The sequence below is a fragment of the Mirounga angustirostris genome, unplaced genomic scaffold (assembly GCF_029215605.1).
Source record: "Mirounga angustirostris isolate CCGP_5_RB_7025 unplaced genomic scaffold, mMirAng1.0.hap1 SCAF_1, whole genome shotgun sequence".
In the NCBI taxonomy this organism is placed as follows: Eukaryota; Metazoa; Chordata; class Mammalia; order Carnivora; family Phocidae; genus Mirounga; species Mirounga angustirostris.
In genome coordinates this window covers 97,690,112-97,714,305 of record NW_026991709.1, presented here as the reverse complement: position 1 = coordinate 97,714,305, position 24,194 = coordinate 97,690,112, and positions in this window count along the sequence as shown.

The following is a 24,194-nucleotide window of genomic DNA, read 5'->3' as shown; positions in this document are numbered from 1 at the left end:
GATACTAAATTAGTGAAAAATAACAAGGTTTGCTCATACAGCCCTCTCAGCCTTAAATTCCCTATCTCTGATGATAAGGATGTCTCTTTACCTCCTGGTATAGGGAGAGTACCTTTCATATGGGAAGTTTATTTCCCGCTTTTAGGGGGACATAAGATGATTAGAGTGTCCTTCTCATACTGGCTGTTTCCCAAGTAACTTTAATTAAAAATAATCAATATGCCAAAGTGACATATTTTGGGTTGGTCTGCCCTAAACTCCATCATCCCATAGGATTCAATACCAAAGAAGAGGCACGTTTCTTTCTCATTCATCAAAAAGCCTTATTTCCCTCCTCATTTCCATTTGCTTGATGGTTTCTTCCTTTTATGAGCTTTAAAATCAGTAGGCCTATTTAGGAATTGCCTTCAGGATCACGCACTAGGTCTTCACAATTTATCCCTTTTGGCTCTGAATCAAAAAAGCTGCTTACTCTCATGGTAGGGTATGAAATCTTTTCAACTTGAGTAAATGTACCCTAAAGGGTAAGGGCTCTCTTTTATTCCATCTGTGGGTTTGCATACAGCAAGAATCCTCAAACACTTTGCGTTGAACAAATACATAAGAGATTGTAAAATGCTTGATGATATCTAAAATAGAGTTCAGAGCTGAACTATTCCTTTAATCCACCAAGCTGGCCCCAGGTGCATGCTGAGGATTATCGCATTGAAAGCAGCTTATTTTTCACTTAAATTCAGAAATTCTGCTTGATCCCCTCTGATTTTAACTTCATCAGCTAACACGAAACATGTTGCTCATTAGTTAGCCTTTGTTTTCACTTCACTCTGTATTTATAAAGTTTGGCTCCTTTTCCCGTCCTATTATTTATAATAGTTTAGAAAACACTTCTCGTATCCTAGGTTTCTTTGGTAAGCAGCCTTCCCGGTGTGATTAATTTGCGGCACGATTTCTTTCTGGCATTCACTCTTTTTATTTTTTTTTTATTTTTTTATTTTTTTATTTATTTGCTAGAGAGAGAATGAGAGACAGAGAGCATGAGAGGGAGGAGGGTCAGAGGGAGAAGCAGACTCCCTGCCGAGCAGGGAGCCCGATGTGGGACTCGATTCCGGGACTCCAAGATCATGACCTGAGCCGAAGGCAGTCGCTTAACCAACTGAGCCACCCAGGTGCCCCTCTGGCATTCACTCTTAGGCAGTTCTATCCCCAGGTTTATTCTCAACCTTGAAACAATTAAAAATCATTGGGTGATATTTGTTTGATATAGTTCACTGTTCATTTGACTTCAATTCTTTCAATGTCCTTTGCTTTTTGAAACAACAGATATACGTAGCTTTTTAAAATTCAGTCTGATAGTCTTTGACTGGATAGTTTATTAAATTTATTGTGACACTTTTAGACGTATTTGGACTTGTTTCTACCATATATTCTATTTTTTCTTCTTTTGTTGTTTTCTTCTTTCGATCTTGCCCTCCTTTTTTGTTTTGATTCTCAAAGTATTATTTTTTGTTCATTACGTTTTTCCTTTTATTCTTGTAGAGAAGTATGTTCTTCACGTCTATAATTTTAATAACTTTTATAGTAATATTAACTTAATAGAGTCTGAAGTTAATCAGCATCTTTAACTTATGTCTGAACTATAAAAATATAAATTTAATAACATATAATATACAATGAATGAAATAATTACAGTTGCCATACAATTTTTATTTTGTCACTGTTCAGCATTATAGTTCTGTTCTGTTTTCAACCCAGCAACCAGATACTGTTAACATTGATTTACACTGTAAATATCAGCTCAGTTTCACTCTTATTTATATTTATAGTCACCTTTCATTCTTAAATTTTCACTCTTTCATCTGAGAACAGTTTTTATCTTCCTAAATATATTCCTTAGAATTTTCTTTATTGTATGTCTTTGGTGGTGTAGTCAGTTTTTCTTCTGAGATGGGCTTTTAGTTCTTCCTACTTCTTGAAATATAATTTCACTATTGTCTTAGATTGAGTTGGCCAAGAAACAAATTTCAGTACACAGATAAGCATGCAGTGGAATTAGTACAAATTTTGGGATTAACACCTGTGGAAGGGAAGGGAAGAAAATGGAATCAGGGAGTGGGAGAAGTAAAGCTTCAGTGGAAGCTTATAGGAAGTTCAGATGATGGAATGTCCCTTCAGAGCTATCTCTAGTTGGGCCAGGGTACCAAGCCTTTGAACCTGGGCATTGATTCGTCATTAGCTGTGGTCTGCGTGAGGAAGAAGCTGTGACCTCAGTTAAGCCGCTTTTGCCAGCTCAGACTATGCCCAAAGGGGGCTAAGGGTTCCGAGGTGTCTTCCAGACATTCTCAGGAGTTGGTGTAATAAATCCTTTGTTCCCAAAGAGAGATCTTAGCAATTTATTTCTGTTATCCCTCATGACTATGCATAGAATTTCATATTGATGGTTATTTTCTATCATCACATAAAACTATGTGATAGTTTTTTTTGTTTGTTTGGAATCTTAGAACAAAGAATCCATTGTATTCTGCCTTCTGTCGTTGCTGTTGAGGAAAGAGTTATCAGTCTAATTGTTTTATTCTAGATGATTTACTGTCCATTTCCGGTTACATTTAAAATACTTTCTCTTTCTCTTTCTCTCAGAGCAGCTTTCTTCTTTATGTCTGTGTTCTGCAGATGAAGTGACTGATTCAGCAGCAAATCAAAGACTGAGCTCAGCTCAGTTCTTCCAAAGACAGCACAGTTTCCTGGGTGCTCCTGCACACTGTCCTCCCAGAGGCGGGCAGAGAAAGAGCTACCTCCTGCCATTCTGTATTAGGATGCTTTCTCTTGTGCATACAGAAACTCCTCTCAAATCAACCTAAATCACAGGACTTTTATTGGGCCCCATAATTATGGCCCTGATTCCATTGTTTTGGGATTCTCTTGATTTCCCCCTCCTCCTAGTATTGGCTTTATCACTGGATAACTTCTTTTATGGTTGCAGGATGGGTACTGCAGCAACCCAGGAAACATGCTCCCACATCCGTATCTAGGAAAAGGAGAAACTGTGACTTTCACAATTACCATGGCTTCATTGGCAAAAGTCTCTACACATTTTATTGGCTGGAAGTGGCTTAACTCAGTATACATATAAACCAGAGACAGGCTAGAAGAAAGAATAATCAAGTCACACTACCGGGTAGAACAGCCAATTTTCAAAATTTCATTGTTGCTACATGATGTAGGATGTGTGAAATGGAGCTTGAAAGGTCCATTTCAATAAGCACAATGGGATTCTACAGCCTGAAGCAGGCACTCCTTGACTGGTGTGCATAGTGTCTGATTCTGCTGTAAATATGTTGACTTCTTGGTAAAAGTGACATTTTCTATAGCTCAGAAGTCTTTAGCCTTGAAGTAATTTCCAAATGCAGAAATTTCCTTCTATTGACTACTGTCATATTTGACCTAGGAGTCATTAAGTATTTTTGTTAGTCAGACTCACTGAGAAGCCGTCAGCTCTTCTGGACCCATATTAACCACATTCAGAATTGTTTCCCTGTCTTATTTGTGAAGAAATAAATCTCACTTTCCAAATCAGGATCAAAGCAATTTAGGAAGTATCCATGCAATTAAATTCAACAAATATTTACTGAGTAACTTCTGAGTCTAAAACACATTGCTTTAACACTTGGTAATGACTTGGATAGTCCTTTTGCATGGTGTTAATATATTTATATGCGCTTGTTGCACTTGCTGATTGCTTGCTCAGTAAATAGTTATGTTCTCTCTCTTTTTTTTTTTGTACCTGTGTTTGAAGAATTCTGTATTTCAATCTAAATTTAATCAGGCTTAGAAAACACTCTTCCTCCTCAACAATATCCTTCACATAGTATTCTTCCTCTGACTAAAATGTAGAAATCTTACTGGGTGTACAGAAATGTAGCATTAGAGTGATTGGATGTACGTTTAAGAAATGGGTTTCAGGGTGAGAATCACCCACCAAAACTTGTCCTTTACCCATCTCTTGTCACAGATTTAACATTTCTGCATGTGCTCTCCAAGCTTGATCCAGTCTTTGAGTGTCAATATCAATAGTGTTTTCTTCTAAAAATAACCTAGAGCCTGGGTGGCTCAGTTGGTTGAATGATGGACTCTTGGTGTTGGCTCAGGTCATGATCTCAGGAAGGTGAGATCAAGCCCCACGTTGAGCCCCTAGTTGGGCTCCACTTTCAGCATGGAATCTGCTTGTTCCTCTCCCTCTGCTCCCTCTCCCCCATCAAATAAATAAATAAAATTAAAAAAAAAAAACTTGGACCTTTTCTTTTTTATTCCCGAAGCATATGAGATAGTGCATTTTTGTATGTTAGTTATGTAAGAATCCTTGCTGCTCTTTTCTCTGCCATTTAGCCTAGGCCTGGCTTGGTATTTTGAGAAAGAAAAGGACTCTGAGATTTCATTTAGGATTCTAGAAGTAGAGATCTATAAGCCTTCATTGAGGGAATATACAAACCTAACATATTTTTGTTTTGTTGGGGGAGGATGTTTTATATATTTTTTATTTTTGCCCAAATATCCCTAAATATTGTTCAGCTTTTTAGAACAATAAATAATCAATGATGCCATCAAAACATTTAAAGCCTAACAAGTTAAATGTATTTTTTTTTTGCAATTTTGACTTAGAGTCTCTGTAAAGCATAAAAACAATATATAATGGACAAAGAAATAAATGAAACATTTTATAATCTTAGAATATTTTCTATGGTATAAAAGCAGAGAATTTTCTCACTCTTTTCCAAGTTAATTTATATTTCATAGATCTAAAGAGAAAAGAAAACTTGAAACATTAATGAAAATTTTAAAAGTCCAGGAAAATAGTATATTTTATCAGTCTAGAGTTGCCCTGCTATGATTTTAAATAAATTATTTTCTTATTTTGCCTTCAATTGCATAAAAGTTGATTTGGCATTTTGAATTTTAATAAATAAACCAGCTTCACAAATAAGAAATAATTTTAACAAATAGGATTTAAAATGTCAGATCCATTATAAGTTTAAATATTATCCTGAGGAATATGGAATAGATTCTTATAACACAAATGGGAGTAATTTATTTGAATTACTAATATAAATTCTTTACTTATTGTGAGCAAGGTATTATAGTAGGTTCTATACAGAGATTACCTAGTTAAATCCTCTCCATAAGCTCATGAGGCAAGTATAGTAATTCCTATTAGTATAGCATTATTTAGATATATTCATCTTCTTAGGAAACATATATCCTTTTATACAGACACATGTTTTGTTGAGTTAATAATATGGTATGTCAATGGTGTGGTAGCAAATAAGACCCCCCCTATGATCATGCTAGAGGATAATAAATTTTCAATTTGTTGATGACCTCTGGGCTTGACTGATTAGCATATTGGAGTGGATGGTAAGAACTAATTTTCAGTAATCCATTCATAGAATGAGTTTAGTGTCTGTTGGAGACAAATGGCTTGCAGAGAAAAGATTTAAGGGAGAAGAAGCAAGCCATCAAAGAGACAATTTGAGTAAGTTTTTTTGTGTGTGCTGTGTGTAACATGAACCCTGGTCACATCCCACAGTATCTTCAGTAAACTATGCAGTCCTTGTTAATGCATGGTGGGGTGGGATCTATGGTGGGTAGAATAATAATAATAACAGCTGATATTTAGTGAATTCTTATTCTAAGCCGAATATATGGTCACATTTATTCCCCCCAAACAATATTTTAACAGTGCTATTGTTATCCCCCTTTAGACGAGGAAACTGATCCTTTGAGAGGTTTATTATGAGTTATTATTGAGTTGGTAAGTGGTAGAGTGGGGATTTTAACCAATGCCCTATGACTCCTGAGATGATGTTCTTAATTAGTGGGCAATGCTGCTATTATGACACCTGGGTAAAAATAAGATCTGTTCACACAGTGCTGTCAAGACTGGTAGATCCTTTTTTTTTTTTTTTTCTTACAGATAATGAAACTAAAGCTTACAGAGACAAAATAACTAGCACAAGATTACTTATCTAATGCAGGGAAGGATCAGAATTTAATTCATATCTAATTCAAATGCCCTGAAGTGTTCCACTCACCATATTTTAAATAAACATGTTCAATCTTTCTTAATGAGGCAACAGTTTAACTCCCTTTTAAAAAGTGTTCATTGTACTTTGGGTTGATTTGGTCTGAGTTAATTTATAATAGTTCCTTTGGTAATGAGTCTAACTCCATTTTTGATATTTGGTTGTTAACAGTTTTAAAGCTGCCCCCTTCTTTCCTGCCCCACATCTAGATAAGCTGATGGAAAGCTCAGCTGCTTCCTCCTTTGGTACCTGCAAGAAGGTCAAACCATGCACATTTCATCAAGCTAATCACCCGTGCCCACCATAAAAGCCAAGCTACTCTCCTTTCCCAGCTTTCTAAAGTCAATTTCTGACCAGCTTGAGAACCAGCATGACTCTCCACAGCCAGCCTCTTAATGTTAGTAAGTAAAACTTTTCATATCTTTTGGTAAGTGTGTATTTGTGGTGTCATAAGAATGAAAATTTAGATGAGGGTCCATCTTGTCTCAACAGAATGACTACAATACTTTCCATTAAATATACATATATATATATATATATATATATATATATATATATATATATATATATATATATATATATTTAAAACGCAGGGAGTAAAGGAATTTGCTGGAAGGATATGCGGTGGTTCCTAATATTAATGGAAGGCTGGAAAACCAGGCTCAGAAACTGGGCAATGACCAAGAGCATGCAGGTAGCAAGAAAGAGAGCCAGTATCATGCCTCAGGGACAGTCTGGTTAGGATATTACTGCTGGTCCTAATGCCACTGAGTACTTATCACTGTCTACATTGCTGAACTCTGGCAGCCCTGGCTGCCAATACTGCCTGAAAATGTCTCCAAATACCAATATCATTCAGTCATCATTTCGAGATTCAAAACTGGAGGTATGAGCATTTAATTACTAGAGCTTATGTATCCACACTGTAGTCAGCCACAAAGCATGGAGGAGGTTTAACTGGCTTCTTCTGACTTAATAATATCTTTCCGTTAAGACATGCATAATTGAGGATAACCTCAAAGTAGAAATGTTGTTCCAATTCTGCATGACAAATGTGTATGTATCACCACATTATATCTTTTACACAGTGTTCTTTGATGCAGTTACACTATTCTTAAGTGATTACTATTTCTTCCCTGAAATCCTTTCTTTACTCAGCTTCATGAGGTTTTTCTATTAGAGTTAACCACCTTTTTACTTTTGTTTCTTTTTAAAAAATTTTGTATTGATTTTTCTCTCCTTTCTATCCCCAAATAAAGACACTTCTCAAGTTCTCTTTCCCTTTCTTCCTATGGTCCAATAGAGATAAACTCATCTTCTGAACCTCAACTCTTCCTTATATGTTTGGTACTGAGTCTACATCTACAATACAGATATCTTCCTGTCGAATCAGTCTTTCTTTTCTGTTTCCTTTCTGAATATTTACATCTAGACTTTCCCCTAGAGGGTAAAAGTGAAAATGACCTAGACTTCATCACCTTCTCCCAGGCCTGGTTCTTCCTTAAGATGGACCTGCCTCTGTAGGCTGCCCTGTCTTCTAATCATCCCACCGCCACCATGGAGCATGCTTACTTTCTCATGGCCTGTGTCACCAAGGATTGTCAAACGCTCTACAAACTTTTTGCCAAATTATTATAAACAGATTGATGCATATGAGAACATGTAAAACAAATCAGAGTTTTTGGATCTGGCTGAAGAGCTTTATTGAATATCCATGTGTTTGTATCTTCACAGTTTTTTATGAGATGAATTCTTTGAGAAGAAATATACAATCTCAGTTTGGAAAAGAAATTAGAGAATTTCAGGGGTTATCCCTAGAAATATAACCCAGGAGAAGTAAACCTCACAGCTTGCATGTGTTGGAAATAGCTGTAATAGTTTGATTCCTTTTACAATATTAATTTGCTTGGATACTGTATCAGATGTCTCTTCTATGCTACTTTCTATTTTTTCTGCCTCACCTGTTTCTGGCATTTTGGGCCACTGTTCTCGGCCTTGCTGCTGTTACTCATTAATTGATTCTGGGTGGTCTTCAAAAAGTATCACACCAGTGAAACACGCTTCACACTATGCCCACATCACACAGCTTCTGTTCCTAGCCCTGCAGCTTACCTGTTGATGCTTAAGTGTGAGATGTCAGGGGACATCTGATGCTCAGTGCCTATGGTTTGGAAGAGGGGAAATTAAAGCCCAATAAATTAACTTCTGACAATAGAATATCAGACTGCAGGATAAATAATTTTCTCTTCCTTCCCAACTATCATTGTAAGTAGGGGTCTTTATATTTTCTTAGAGGACAGTCTAAGATCTTGAGACCAAGCAAGCAGTGCATATAATAATAAGTGGTAGCTAACTCTGCCAAATACTCTTATGGTGGCTCTCCCCTCTTTTCTTGCCTCATCCCCTTCCTCCCCTAACTCTGGATATATAGATTTGTACTCCCTAATAGAATGGAAATGCTTCAGACTTTTCTTTCTGGGAAAACTAACACAGGTGTGCTGTCTTTTCCACAAATACCCTGAGAAGATTATTTAGAAGAAGCTGGGCTTAGAGAACAAAATCCTTTGATGATGCCAAGGCCCAGATGGGGGTGGGAGATAGGGAGGTAGAGAAAAGTTGTTTCAGGGGAATTTTCTAAGCATACTACTTATGACAGAAATTATGTACCTATGTTGATTAACTATAGTTAAAACTGCAAAAATACTCAGCCATCAGAAAGGATGAATACTCACCATTTACATATACATGGATGGAACTGGAGGGTATTATGCTGAGCTAAATAAGTCAATCAGAGGAAGACAATTATCATATGATCTCACTCATTTGTGGAATATAAGAAATAGCACAGAAGACCACAGGGAAGGAAAGGAAAACTGAATGGGAAATCATCAGAGAGGGAGACAAACCATGAGAGACTATTAACTCTAGGAAACAAACTGAGGGTTGCTGGAGGGGAGGTGCGTGGGGGGATGGGGTAACTGGGTGATGGGCATTAAGGAGGGCACGTGATGTGATGAGCACTGGGTGTTATATGCAACTGATAAATGATTGAACACTACATCTGAAACAAATGATGTACTATAAGTTGGCTAACTGAATTTAAATAAAAAATAATACAAAAAAATAAAAGGGGATTAATCTCCTGGTGTTTCTAAAGTAGTAAATGTATATGGAGGCTTTGTTTTTTGGGAACCAAATTGCCCATATTTACATTACCTTATAAAGAGGTATCAAATTTTATACTTTTTTTTAAAGATTTTATTTATTTATTTAAGAGAGAATGAGATAGAGAGAGAGCATGATAGGGAGGAGGGTCAGAGCGAGAAGCAGACTCCCCGCCGAGCAGGGAGCCCAATGCGGGACTCGATCCCAGGACTCCAGGATCATGACCTGAGCCGAAGGCAGTCGCTTAATCAACTGAGCCACCCAGGTGCCCCAAATTTGATACTTTCAATGACTAGAAGTAATGGCCAAGTCCAGAGCTGAAGCCAGACCTCCTTTTTTAGGGTAAATTTTATATCTTCAAACTATCAATCACATGAGTGAACATAAATCACCAAAATAAGAAAGAGAATTAGTGCCAATAAGTTTGCAGAAATCATTATCCAACAAGTTTGCATGGTGTGACTTATCCTTGATTTATCTTCTTGATGATCTGTGATATTATTGAGATTTTAAACATCATTTATCCTATTACCAACTATCTTTTGAAATGTTCCAGGACTGCTTGCTTGCACTGGTTAGGGAGAAAACATACCTAAATGAACTTAATGAAAAATTCAGGCTTTGAAACCCAAGCTTTTTTCATATTTTATAGTCAAAACACATTTGTCATAGTAAAATCTTAATACTTGTAAATTTGTACTTAGATGAAAAAGTATCTTAGTGTCCTAGTTGCCAAAATTGTACGTGGCAACCTCTCTAAAACTATATAAGTTAGACAGGATTGAATTGTTTTACAAGAATACATTTTCTTCTTTCTAGTAAAAATAAAACACCAAAAAAAAAAACCTCCTAAAAAAAAACCTTATGTAGAAATCCATCCATTATTTCAGTCATTTTGAAATTAATTCTTGAAATTAATTTTTACATTAAAAGTATAGGATTAAATTTACTCTGAAAGGAAAGTATCAAGGAAATTGGATATAAGATAGTTTCTCAAGAAAAAAAAAAATCCTGTTTCTAAATTTCTGGCACATCTTAATATTAAATTTTCTTGAGACACTATTTGGCTTGGCAGAGGCCCTATGTCAATTATCTTTCAGTCATGCAAAAAAAAAGCATATAATATTAGGAAAATGTATGGTAAATTTGATGCACTTAATAGGTAAAAATTATTGGACAGAATATAAAAAGTACTAATACTAAAAGAAGAAAATGATAAATTACATTTCATCAACATTGGTAAGATTTTCTTACCAAAAGACAACTTAAAGGATAATTCATATACTGTGAAACATACTCAGAATATATAGATTGCAAAAAACATTTATATCTAGAATATGTACATATTTCTATGAAAAAACAATAAAAAGATGGATAACCCAGTTTAAAAAAATTGGCAAAAACCTTGATGAGACACTTTGCAAACGGTAAGTGAATGCCCAATAAATATCTGAAAGATGGTCAACACTTTTAGTCCTTGAAGATATGCTAAATAAAGCAACAATGAGATACTATTCACACCTCTAGAAAGGCTAACCAAAGGGGGAAAAGGATTCTAAACCCTATCAGGCATGTGAGCCAATTAAAACTCTCAAGTATTGTTGATGGGTGTTGGATTAGTTTGCTAGGGCTGTTTTAACAAAGTACTACAAAGTGGATTTCTTAAGAGATCTATTGTTTCACAACTCTAGAGACTAAAGGTGTGAAGTCAAGGTGTTGGCCGGGCTGGTTCCTTCTGAGGGCTGTGGGGAAGGATCTCTTCCAGGCCTCTGTTTGGCTTGTAGATGACTGTCTTCATGTTTATATAATATTCTCCCTCTTTATATATGTTTCCAAATTCCTACTTTTTATAAGGATACTAGTCATATTAGATTAGAAGCCACCTTAATGACCTCATTATAACTTAATTAAGTGCATCTACAACAACCCTATTTCTAAAGAAGTCCCCCTTCTGAGGTAATGGGGATTAGGGCTCAACTATGAATTTTTTTTTCTTTTTAAAATTTTTTATTGTTCTGTTAATCACCATACATTACATCATTAGTTTTTGATGTAGTGTTCCATGATTCATTGTTTGTGTACAACACCCAGTGCTCTATGCAGAGCGTGCCCTCTTTAATACCCATCACCAGGCTAACCCATCCCCCCACCCCCCTACCCTCTAGAACTCTCAGTTTGTTTCTCAGAGTCCATCGTCTCTCCTGGTTCCTCTCCCCCTCAAATTTCCCCCACTTCATTCTTCCCCTCCTGCTATCTTCTTCTTCTTCTTTTTTAAACATATATTGTATTATTTGTTTCAGAGGTACAGATCTGTGATTCAACAGTCTTGCACAATTCACAGCGCTCACCATAGCACATACCCTCCCCAATGTCTATCACCCAGCCACCCCATCCCTCCCATCCCGTTCCACTCCAGCAACCCTCAGTATGTTTCCTGAGATTAAGAATTCCTCATATCAGTGAGGTCATATGATACATGTCTTACTCTGATTGACTTATTTCACTCAACTATGAATTTTGGATGAAACTGGTATAATCACTTTGTAGAACTGTTTGCAGTTAAATACATCTCTATGCTACAATCCAATAATTTCACACTTAGATAAAATGTATGAACTAAATGTAATAACATGGATCATTGCAAAAACATGATGTTAAGTTTAGAAGCTAGGGACAAAAATTTCAGTTTATATGCAATTTAAGAACAGACAAAATTAATCTATCATATTAGAAATTAGAAAGTGGTTTCCCCACATGTGAGGGAGGGAAAATGACTAGAAAAGGCAAAAGGGAAAATTGTGAGGTGATGAAAATGTTCTTGTTTTTGGATAGTGATCACACAATTATACAATAGTCAGAACTAGACAAACTGAACACCTAAAGTTGGGTGTATATTATTATGTTAATTAGACCTAAATCGTATACAGACACATATATACACATCCATACAAATACATATTAATATATAGTTACTTAAAACTAGAACTGACACTTCTAACTCCATGTTGTTAAAATTCAAACACATAAGAAAAATATTAAAATTAAAAATGCAAATCATGGTTGACACTTCTGTCTTAAACTTGTTTTATAATAAAATTTTGTACTAAGAAAATAACCAGTGAATTTTAATAAAAGTGGAGTTCAAAATTGTGTAACAACAGGAATTCATAAATCTACTTAAAATTGTAGTATTCATGATTCTTCCTTTGGAAAAAAAAAACAACAATTGCTATAGGTAACTTAAAATTTAATATGCAGGAGAGTAAATACAGCTCCCTCAGACTTTTCAGACTTTAACTTCAACATAGTTTTTGATTTCTACATTAAGACTCTTATATCAGGACAGTGTCTGTTAGAATGTAGGTACAAATAGCCCCATATTCTCATTGGCTAAATACAACAAAGATTTATTTCTCCCTTCTTCCTCTGTATGTCCAAGAGGGCTTTAAGGATTTTGCTCATCAGAGGCACTTGGTTAAGAATCTTTCCCATTCACCACCACAGGGGAAGTGAGGCTGTAGGGTCTCTGGCAATTAAATTCTCCAGTCAGAAAGTGAGGTGCATAGGTTCTACCTACAGATCATCGCTAGAATTTGTTATATGACCCTGTCTGTCCCACCTCAAGGTGGGAGGGTGTATATCCATCCTCCCATGTCATGGAAAGTGACGAGGATCAGATATTGGTGAACAATGTTAACATATTTCTTATTTAGGTAATGGGAAAGGCAGATTCTGGGGGCTCTTAAAATCATACAAGTTTCTTTCCAAACCAAAAAAAAAGAAATATATTTGGTTTATGTAATTAGAAAGTTCTCCATTTGCTCATATTAGTAAATAATTTATCAGCAAACTTTTAGGAGCTAAAATCGTTTAGATAATGCCTCCTTTTTTATTTACTTATTTTTTTAAAGTAATCCCAATGTGGGGCTTAAACTCAGGACCCTAAGACTAAAAGTCACATGCTCTACCAACTGAGCCAGCTAGGTACCCCTAGATAATGCCACTAAAACATCAACTATTCACAACTAGAGGACAAAATTTAAAAGAACAAAATAAAATAGAGTGTACGATGTGCAATATTCTTTCTTTGGCTTATTTGAAGACCCTCAATTGTCCAAGTGTTCTAATGATCACTGCCTCTGAAAAATGTATTTGATAAATTGCAAAGGTTTCTTGCAACTGCTCCTGATCAAATGTTTAAAAAATATTTATTATAGAACACTAACTTTAATTTGAAAGAAAAGAAAGGGAAAAAATTCACAACCTCACTACTCCAGCCATTATAGTGGTTGTACTTTTTCTAGCTTTACATATCAGCCTGTATCCATTTGCAGGTAATTTTTACTTATTAAACACAGAATAGATATAGTTAATGCCTTTTCCCTCACTGACAAATATAAGCATTTTCTATGCATTTTACTCTATATTTAAGCAGAATACTGTGAAAAATTCTGTAAATCCATAAAAAAGACAAATTATCTGAGGCAGAGTTGGCTAGTTTTCTACCCCAATACCATCTCTTCTCCTTAGGAAGTTAAAAAAATACATACTTATGTAAGCAAAATATCCAGGTAAGGATTATATCTTCCAGGTTCCCTTGAAACTAAGGGCTAAGAAGTTTTGATGAGTAAGAGGTAAGAAGATCTTTTCTTATGGTATTTCTGGGAATAATCCTTAGCAGGATGAGAGGTTCTTTATTTACTCCTTTGTTCATCTGGAATTTAGACATGATGACCCAGTTTGAGAAAATCATTGTGGAGTATCAAGCTGGAATGAACCGAGGTTCTGGAAGAGAAGGCCTGGATTCAAATGTCTCAAGAGATAAACAGCTAACTTGTCCATCCATTATTTATTTTGTTTGATTTTATTTTAGTTTTATTTTGTTACATGTTGTTGAACCTAAAACTACCAAATACAAGTCAGAATTCCCTAGCAAAAGTCCTAGATATGCTTGTGCTAAAAAAATTCTAGTAGTATGGGGCGCCTGGGTGGCTCAGTCGTTAAGCGTCTGCCTTCGGCTCAGGTCATGATCCCAGGGCCCTGGGATCAAGCCCCGCATCGGGCTCCCTGCTCCGTGGGGAAGCCTGCTTCTCCCTCTCCCACTCCCCCTGCCTGTGTTCCCTCTCTCACTGTGTCTCTCTCTGTCAAATAAATAAATAAAATCTTAAAAAAAAAAAAAAAAGAAAAGAACTGTCTTTCAGTTTCTAAAAAAAAAAAAAAAAAAAAAAATCCTAGTAGTATAAAAGGTAAAAAAAAACATTAAAAGCATTCACTTTTTATTTCCTTTCCCCAGAATAACATCTAAGTTTTGTTCATTCTCCAAATAAATATTTATTTACCAGTGTAGATAAGATCTAGACATAGATGGATAGTTATATAAGTACATTCTGACTGTGTTAGTTATTGTAGTAGTTTTTATCTATGTAGATATTGGTGTAGATATAGATACATATGCACATTTTTCTGAATTAGCAATGTTAGGCAATATTTACATGGTATAAAGGATAAAAAGAGTAACTTTTACTTCAATTCACCCTCTTTTCTTAACCTCCTTGATTTCATTATTATTTTTCTTTTTTTTACTTTTTATTGTTATGTTAATCACCATACATTACATCATTAGTTTTACATGTAGTGTTCCATGATTCATTGTTTGAGCATAACACCCAGTGCTCCATGCAGAACGTGCCCTCCTCAATACCCACCACCAGGCTAACCCATCCTCCCACCCCCCTCCCCTCTAGAACCCTCAGTTTGTTTTTCAGAGTCCATCGTCTCCCATGGTTCATCTCTTCCTCTGATTTCCCCCACTTCATTCTTCTCCTGCTCTCTTCTTTTTTTTTTCCCTTAACATATATTCCATTATTTGTTTCAGAGGTATAAATCTGTGATTCAGCAGTCTTGCACAATTCACAGCGTTCACCATAGCACATGCCCTCCCCAGTGTCTATTACCCAGCCACCCCATCCCTCCCACCCCACCCCCCACTCCAGCAACCCTCAGTTTGTTTCCTGAGATTAAGAATTCCTCATATCAGTGAGGTCATATGATACATGTCTTTCTCTGTTTGACTTATTTCGCTCAGCATAATACCCTCCAGTTCCATCCACATCATTGCAAATGGCAAGATCTCATTCCTTTTGATGGCTGCATAATATTCCATTGTATATATATATACCAAATCTTCTTTTTCTGTTCATCTGTTGATGGACATCTAGGCTCTTTCCACAGTTTGGTATTGTGGACATTGTTGCTATAAACATCGGGGTGCACATACCCCTTCAGATCCCTACATTTGTATCTTTGGGGTAAATACCCAGTAGTGCAATTGCTGGATCGTATGGTAGCTTCATTATTATTTTTCTAATGTTCCTTCTGAAATGGTATATGACTACTTACGTTATTTCTTGATTTTTCAAGTGTATTCAATATTTGTTAATTCTCCATCAAATAAGTTGAGAAAATTAATAGATTTTCATTATCTGCTATTTTCCACTCTGCCTCCCAATTTTTGTTTGTTGTTATCATGGCATATATATTATATGCTATTACAACACATATATGTTATATAATATATAGTATGACATTTAATTTCTGTAGTCACATTTTAGCAGTTTTATATATGAATGATTTAATATTGGTCTTTATTATTTTAACAGGGCTTATCATTTTTATTTTGACTTGCCTAGATTTTCCTAGTCGTTACATTTAAAAAGACTTTTATGTTTTGAAATGCTTTCCTGCTTCTTCTATAGTTAAATGCATTTGGATGGGTACACCACTCTTGGGTCTTCATAATTTTACAGTCATTGCTCCATTGTCTTCGGGTTTTACTATGGTTCATCATGCTCTGGAAAACATTGAAGAATGACTTCCCTTACTTCTCCCTCTAAATGTTTGAGAAGCTTTTTATCCTTGAAATTCAATTATTTGTCTCAGTACAGATGACTTTGAATCAATTTCCCTAAATTAGTGTGGGTCCTTTTCATTTCAGAAAATTCAATTCTTTATTAATTTCAGGAAAAATTCCCACAATTTTGTTGTCAATTTTCGCCCATACCTGTTTATATTCTATTTATGTCATGGGCATCATTTTTCTTTAAACTGGCTCAGTTTCTTCTATCTTTTAATGACAATTCTAAAATATATAATGATATTGATTGTGGTAAAGAAATGGTTTGTTTTCTATAAGAGATTTGACTTCAGGGATGCCTGGGTGGCTCAGTCAGTTAAGCGTCTGCCTTCGGCTCAGGTCATGATCCCAGGGTCCTGGGATCGAACCCCGCATCAGGCTCCTTACTCAGCAGGGAGCCTGCTTCTCCCTCTCCCTCTACCTGATGCTTCCCCTGCTTGTGCTTGCTCTCTCTCTGACAAAGAAATAAATAAAATCTTAAAAAAAAGAGAGTTAAAAAAAAAAGAAATTTGACTTCATTTTCTCCACAGTTCAAGAAGGTTGTTAGGTAAACAAAGCCTAAACCTAAACAATTTACATTCAATTTTTTTTCTCAGAGTTGAGAAATGACACAGGTCATTTTTGGGAAGTTTTGCATATTGATAATGTGCTTATTGTACCTTTACATCTAGTAGATAATTTGGTTGGATATGTTATTCCAGGTGGAAGTTATTTTCCCTCAGAATTTAGAAGGCTTTCCTTCATTTTCTTTAGCTTCTAGTGTTGCTGTTGAAAAGTCTTATGTCATGCTGGGTACACCTTCCTTATATTAATAGCTAAAATTATTGTTTCTCTATGAAAGCTTTTAGAATGGTTTCTTTAGTCTGTGTATTCTAAAATTTCGGGATGATAAGTAAGGACATTGATATTTTTAATTTATTTTCCTGGACAATCAGTAATCCTTTACAATTAGACAATTCATGGCTCTCACTTCTTATGACATTTAACGTTACTTATTTCATATTTTTCTCTCTTTTGTTTTAGTTTATCTTTCTGGAGCTCCTGTTATTTGAATTTGGAGCATCTAAAATAAAAGTTCTTTACTTACTCCTTATTTTCCTAATTTTCAATTTCTTCTGCTCTGTGTTCTAGAAGATTCTGCAATTTTACCTTTCTTTCCTTCATTTTTACTATAAAATTATGATTTCTCAGAGCTTTTTATTTGTTGTCTGTGTGGCTTTATATGGCATCTGATTCTCTTACAAGTGTGATACTTTTACTGATAGAAAATATTTGACCCACCACAGAGAAGAAACTCCAGACTTCTGATAGCATAAAGGAAATTACCTGGCAATGCAGATGAGGGGGGAGTCTTTACGGGTCTATTTCTTAAACACACTTTCAAATTATCCAGGTTTAGTTTAGCCTCACTCTCACCCTTTCTGAGAGATACCAGATGGTAACAATCCCTGTAGTGTAAACTGGGTTGCTTTATTTTGATACCATGGCTTTAGAATTGAGCTTTAGGATTTGGCTTCCTTGTGTATGTTAAGTCACCATTCATAAATCTGTCTACAGCTCCTAAAGTTGTTTTGATATTTCCTCTCCTGTTCACTGTGTCCTTTTAGGTGCTTTAACTTAACAACAACAAGAAAAGTTAAATCCTATTTTCTGCCATTTTAATAGAGTTTTGAGGATGGAACAAATATAAACATGTGACATCATTCTATCTTTAACTAGACAGCTTTGTATTCATATTATTTGTATTTTAACATAAATATGTAATTGGTTGAATTATTCTTAAAAACGTGGTTTGAAATATTCTAATCTAAATTAAGAAAAATCCCTCATAATCTTTAAATATTTCCAAATGATGCAATAATAACCTCATGGGGACAAAATAACCAGTGTCATTATTTCTCTTGTCTACACAAAGTTTATGAAAAGCTCAAGAGAAAAGGTTCTGAGTTGATCACTATCTGTTTGGGGTTTTGTTCTCCCTCTCCCCCTTCCCTCTCTCTTCTCCCTCTTTTGAACTCTGCATTTTTTCTTTCTCAGATATATATTTTGGCATCTGAACTGAGCACATGTAGAATGTAAGAAAGAAAGAAGGAACTGAATGTTATGGATTTGAAGCTTCTTGATAAAACACAGCTGCTCATATTGGAGGACATTTTATTGAAAACATAAATTCTCACAAGCAGCACCTGGAGTCCCATAGTTTTCAAGCTGACAAGACTGTACTGTGAACATTCTAACTAAATATTTAACAACTGTGGAAAATGTCAATTATATAAATGGTGAAATGATATACTCTAGATTTATATAGCACCAACTGAGCTCATAGTCCAGAAAAAAATCCACATAAATATTTACTTGTGGAATTTGTGATATTTTACATGGACTGTTCTAGATAACTCTTACTACACATGAGTGCAAACCACTATTTTCCCTCAGAAAATAATTAATAAATACAGATGAAATAGAAATGGACAATATGACCCTGAAGAAGTTAAGAATGGAATTATAATTTCCTGACCACAAAATGTGATAGATATGACACTAGTTTCTCCCTATAACCCACCTGTTCCACTCCCCTGTTTTCCCTCCCTCCCCAAATTAAAAGGGTCAGAGTACCTGTGTTTATGATGCTATCTGGATGAAAATTAAAATTATCAGTTGAAATTCTGAGTGTTTACACATATTTGGATGTTTTTTGTTGAGTACACCAAATCTATAACTTTTAAATTTCTTTGTAAAGTTTTTAATTTTCATCTGGGTGTTGTCTAAAACATCTCATTAATTTATTCAGAAGTTAATCACTCAACTGTTTTGTTTTTTCTAGCAACTATACACAACATAGCCCCATACTCTTATTTATCCTTAATATTAGTCATATTTCCTTAGGGCCCAGGTTCTTAATGGGTATGACTATGGGCATGTTCTCTGAGGATATATTGGTTTGGAGGAGAGGTCTTTTGCAAACTATAAATTCACCCCCGCTCCAAGACTGATATATTTCTAGAAATATGTAGTCTCTTTTTCCCAGTCTCCTAATCTCCCGTCTTCAGCAGCACTGCACTAAAAATCAATTGTGCACTCCTAAAGTATCCCATGTCAGGAAAAAAAAAGAAAAAAAAAGGTTATGTGTTGTTTGAAGCTCAATATATATATTGAAGTGATTAACTTCAATCCTGCATGCGTTATTAGGCATACAACATGATGGCTATGTTCACAACATCATTAGACTATTCAGACATAATTACTGATTGCCAGAAATATAGGGTCAGTGATGAGAACATCACACATTTTCAACTTTTAACAGTACAAAAACTAATTTTGAATAATTGTATTTTTAAGTCATTAACTGAAGAATTTTAGGCTTTGCACATTTATGTAATTGTATCTTTAAAAATATGTAAAGGTTAAAATTGTGGAACATAATGAAAGAAATCTCAGATTTGCAAACAAAATGAAATACCTAAAGGTGAGATAAAATTAATCATTAGTCTACACAACAATATTAGTTCAAATTGATTGGGTGCTAATTATATACTAGGCACTGTTTTAGGTGTTTTATGTGGATTAACCAATTTACCTCACATAGCAGCCCTTTAATAATTTACTTCTCAGGGAAAAAAAATTTACTTCTCAGAACAACACTTTGACATTATAATTATTTTCCTCATATTGCTAATCACATATATGATTATGTTAAAGCAATGGATGACGAGTTAGGAGAGCTTGTATCCAATTGTGGTCTTGCTTTTGGTTCAGGCACAATGCTCAGTTGCTTCATTGATAAGATGAGATTCTGTGCCAAGGAGACTTGAATTTATCTTTCAGTTTGAAAACGCTGTGGATTAAGTAAAAAATAAATTATCTGAGCTAAGCATTTTCATTTTCTTGATTTCAGTCTTCAGGGACTGTACCTCAGTTTTTTAAAATCACTAGCAATATTAGTAATAGTGCCTTTCTCAGAGGGCTGACTGGAAAATGTGTAATGAGTTATTATAATGAGCTAATGCAGGTAAAAAGTTAGAATAGTGCCTGGTCTCTAACAAGCACTTGGTAAATTGGAGCTAATACTGTTTTTTGACTAAATATCAGGTTTTAAAGATTTTTTTATTCTATAACATTGTAAAGCTATTATATTTCATATTATCTAGTAAGTCTGCTTTAAGTTTTTAAATTAGACTGAAACAATGTAGCTATTAACAATAATAGTAAACTTAACTCTTTCTTGTAAATTGTTAATATAATCTTACATCTTAGTATTAAGATGTTATCCATTACCTTTATTCAATGATATCAGATAGTTTATTCTTTATTTCACCCAGCATTTAGAATTTGTTTACTCCAAATATAATAGCTTTACTCAAATGAGTTTTGCTTTTTATTTTCTTCTCAACATTCCTTTGAGATAGCTAATTTAGAATATTCATAGATATTTTATTTATAATTAATCTAAAATTCTCTTTGATGGGGCGCCTGTGTGGCTCAGTTGGTTGAGCGTCTGATTCTTGGTTTTGGCTCAGGTCATGATCTCGGGGTCATGAGATCAAGCCCCACATCCAGTTCTGGGCTCAGTGGGGGGTGCTAGGGGGAGAGGGTCTGCTGGATATTCTCTCCCTCTTCTTCTCCCTCTGCTCCTCCCTCCACTTTCTCTCTCTCTAAAATAAATAAATAAATCTTAAAAAGATAAAAAATTAAAATTCTCTTATTGATTTTCCATCTTTCCCACAATGTGATCTCACAGTATTTTCATGTTGCTTTTATCTGCTTATATTAGCATATACTTTCCCCAGTTTTTCACAGCTGTACCCCTCACAAAAATTCAGTCCTACATAATTTTCTAATATACTTTTGACCAGATTATGAAGTACTATATATTATTACCTCAGAGTCTCATGTGACAAGGCTAGGCAACTAAAAACCTGTAACTACTTTATCAAGAATGAGATTTTGTAATCAAGAAACTTTTAAGTCTCAATTTTCTCTAGACAAGTAATCTTTTTTTGAAAAAATTATACACATCTTCATATATTTGTAAATTGGGATCTAAAAAGTTTCCATCACAAGTTTAAGCAATATAAAAGAGTAATTTCCGACATTATGTAAACATTGCCATTAAAACTATGAAGTCACTCTTGTAAATGTATCCATTGGAGTTGAAATACTTTATTGATCTGATACCTAATATCATCCATTTAAAAATAGGAATAAGCAACCAAGTGTATGAATTTATTATAGTTTCCTTTTCTTCTTAAACTCCCATTTCTATTCCATCCCTGGGCTCAGAATTTACCCATTATATATCTATGCTTGACAGTATTTTATTGATCATCTTTTCTACTTCTCTGCATCAAAAGTATGTGTGTATATTTAAATTCAATTCATTTAAAAATTTCATTTTATTATAGGTTTGGTGTTTGTGGATTTCATTTTCATTATTATTGTTACTCAATGCATATTTATTAAAAATAATACGTTCTGTTTACATTTATAATAATAGTGCAAAGGTAGAGGATAATGTATCTTGAGGTATAAAGGATTGTTTTGTTTTTCAATAAGATTATGTACCTATAGATGACTATTAGGCTAAAATGAAACATTACCTGCCATCACTTCTATTCCTCTTTTTGTTTTGCAGATGTAAGCTTGAGAAAAATATAACAATGTCACAGATGCTTTAAACTCCTTTTGAGTTACATTTCAAAAGTTATATTGTGATACACCATCATCTATCCATTGATCTATCAATATACATCTCAGTTATTTTTTCCTTCCTTTTTTTTTAAGATTTGGAATTTATTAGGTTTGTAAAAGAATGGTTACTCAGACCCTTTCTTAATTATATAGAAGTAGCCAAAAGGCTTTATTTTTTAGCCAAAATGCTTTATTAAGTTATCAAATTGTTATTAGCTAAAGTATCTATTATTCTACTATAAAAATGTCTGGGAAACTTGAAATTTCATGAATATATTGAGTGTAATATTTTTTGATAAAATGCTTCTATATTAACATATGTTTTAAATGTATTTTTTAAAAGATTTTATTTATTTATTTGACGGAGAGAGAGAGCAAGAAAGGGAACACAAGTAGGGGAGTGGGAAAGGGAGAAGCAGGCTTCCCACTGAGCAGGGAGCCTGATGCAGGGCTGCATCCCAGGACCCTGGGATCATGACCTGAACGGAAGGCAGACGCTTAATGACTGAGCCACCCAGACACCCCTGTTTTAAATATTTTTATTGAAACATTTTATCTGAAGATTTGATTGATTCTAGCTATGAAATAATGTCTATCATATAACTTAAATGGCAAAGACATTTCTCCTTTACAAAGTGCTACATAAGACTAAGTTTTTACCAAGAAAAATATGGCTCTGGGTTTAAATACAAATAGATTTCCGAGATAAGCATTTGACTTCTGAAATTTTAATTCTAAGATGAATGGATGAACGGCTAGCTCAATAAATGCATGGAGCCTTACTATGAATTTGTTCCCTGAATGAAAAGAGGCAATGCTTTTATCAATATTTCTGATCAATGCTTTGTTTGATCTCATGTGTCTTTCCTCAGCAACAATGTATGTTTTGGCAACAACTGGAGAGAGGCAATCTGGAGTAAGGAGGCAATATAGATACATGAAAATGTCCTATATTCCTTAAGTTCCACTCTACAAAAAAATTCAGAAAATTCCATCACAAGTCAAAATACATCATTTCTATAAGCCATGTTTAAGTTATTAAGATCGACCAAGACTTGAAGTTCTATATATGGCTTGTCCTATTTTGTCTATAGCAGACATTCTGATACCAATTCTTTGAATGCTCCCTGTAGTTTGTTGACCTAAAGACTTTGACACCTTGGCACAATGTGACATAGTAAAATTAAGGATTAATGAGGTAGGGATGGACAGTTGTGAAAGGCATTGTTGCTAATGAAAAGAGGCTGGTTACCTCCACCAAATGTCTTCTAAGGCAAGTAAATTTTAAGAGTTATATGTGTGTTCCAGATGTGAAATTTGATTCTCTTAAAACCATCCATGTCCACGTATATACTGGAAAATCTTTGTGAGCCCTAGAGGTTGGCTCAGTTTGGAGACTGCTATTTTTAAACTGGAGATCCCTAATGTTGGTGTATATAAGAGCCAGGCAGGGAACCACAAGTGCTTTAATTCTTCGTGGATTATTAACTGTATTAGCAAATGAAATAGGTACTCTAGTGAATTTAAGAGGAGGTGCCCTAAAAGAGTAACTCATTATGTTTGCCATTCAGGAATATGAAGCCAGTTTTGAAATTGGGTTTTTCAAAGTTAGAACTCCAATTTTTCTTCCTGTTATTAAATGTTCTAATTTCTAAATGTTGAGAATTCATTCAGTATTTGCCTAAAACACCAAGTAGACTAAACAAAACATATCTGCAGGCAAAACCTATCTCAGAGTTATCTACTTGTCTGTCCTTATTCTTTCTCTTCGTGTTCTCTGCGTTTATACTTTGATTTTTCATATTAACATTCCAGTACATTGCTGAGATTATAGACTGGTCTTGCTAGGGAATTATATCTGGTTTGTTCTTGGCATTGTTCTCTGAAGTTGAAGTAGTGTCTACTTTCTCTTCACCTGACTTGAAGGTCCACACATGAATGGACAGATCTTTTGGGATAATGCATTTTTAGGCATTTGTCTTAAGGGTAACCTGCTGGGTGAGATGCTCTTTTACTTTCTGCAGTTGGAACATTTGTTTCTCTTTAATGTCACACAGAGGCTTTCAAAATAATGTCTGAACTTGTTTTGCCTTTGCAAATGCTGTGCATTCAACCATCCAGTGGCTTGCAAATGGTCCAGCCTCTGTAAGCACATTAGCTTTCTTAGTACAGTCCACCAGAACCCCTCCTTCCTTTTTTTTCTATTTCCAGCAAGTCTTGTTGCTGGGGACACCAAAGCAAGTGTATCTACTAAGTCAGCACCCATTTAAAGATTTCTTCAAATTTCTCTTCCTGTGTCCTATGGATGCACTCTTATTGTCCAGGATGCACTTTCTTACCATTTTGTAGTGAAC